Source organism: Galeopterus variegatus, unplaced genomic scaffold, assembly GCF_000696425.1.
Source record: "Galeopterus variegatus unplaced genomic scaffold, G_variegatus-3.0.2 Scaffold3278, whole genome shotgun sequence".
Taxonomy (NCBI): Eukaryota; Metazoa; Chordata; class Mammalia; order Dermoptera; family Cynocephalidae; genus Galeopterus; species Galeopterus variegatus.
This window is the reverse complement of record NW_007729389.1, coordinates 157201-158324: the sequence shown is the minus strand read 5'-3', so window position 1 is coordinate 158324 and position 1124 is coordinate 157201.

The window sequence follows — 1124 nt, the reverse complement described above, 5'->3', positions numbered from 1 at the left end:
CCTCTTCTACTTAGAAGAACCCGTGTGACTATGTTCATCCTTGCATAGATACTGTTCTGCCTGCGACAGAGTGCAATATAATTAATACTGACTGTAAATTCAGAGCTCTATTAATTATTTATTATAAGAACCAGAATAAAATTTCAGAAATTGAAATCTTCAGAAAAATGTTTTTATATGTAAATAACAATATACTTTAATAATTTTTAATATTACTTTTTCCTTCTTTACTTTTATAATTATTATTATATTACGTCACCTAGATTCTCTGGAAAAATAGAAAATAGTAGTGATGATGAAGAAAAAGTAAGAGAAAAGAAAGAAAACTAAAACAATATTAAAAATATATAAATTTAATAAGATGTCTGGGTACATAATCAATATATGGAAATTGTGATATATTTACACACATATATAATATATTTACACACATATATAATACAATTAATATTTGTGAATATATAATACAATTATATAAATTGTCTATAATTATATTTGTGTGTATATATACTTGTATCTAGTATAGTTTTTCCATAGATATAAAATAATATTTTGGAAAAAAAGAACTCATATAAAAATGAAGAGAAACCTCATTCACATGTTTACCAAATGACATATGTTAAACAATATTCCTTGAAGCATTATTGTAAAAGGAAAAGATTGGAAACAACCTTTTAAGAAGTTTATTAATATCTAACAATTAAACAAGCTGATGATAAAAAATATTTTTTTTCTTGTCCCAGACTCAGAAGCAAGTGTTTCCAGTTTCCAGCATTAAGTATCCTGCTGGCTTTTCATTTTGGAACTAAATTTAGTTTGGAAGCAGGAAAATGGATAAAGCTACTTTTCTGTAAACCCAAGTCTATGAATACAAGTGTTAAATGCATTCATACATGCACACGAACTGACGTTCATGTCATGTTGGCATAGAAAGCATTATGCTAAGGATAATATTAACAGGGTTTACCTTTGGTGAACAAAATAAGTTTCAGAGAAAAGGGGAAGACGTAACTTTATAACAATGTGCACTTGTAAGTTTTACCAAGAGCACAAATCATTTTATAACTTAAAAATGTTATAATATTGACATTCAAAAATTTAATGACAAGATTGAAATGGGCATT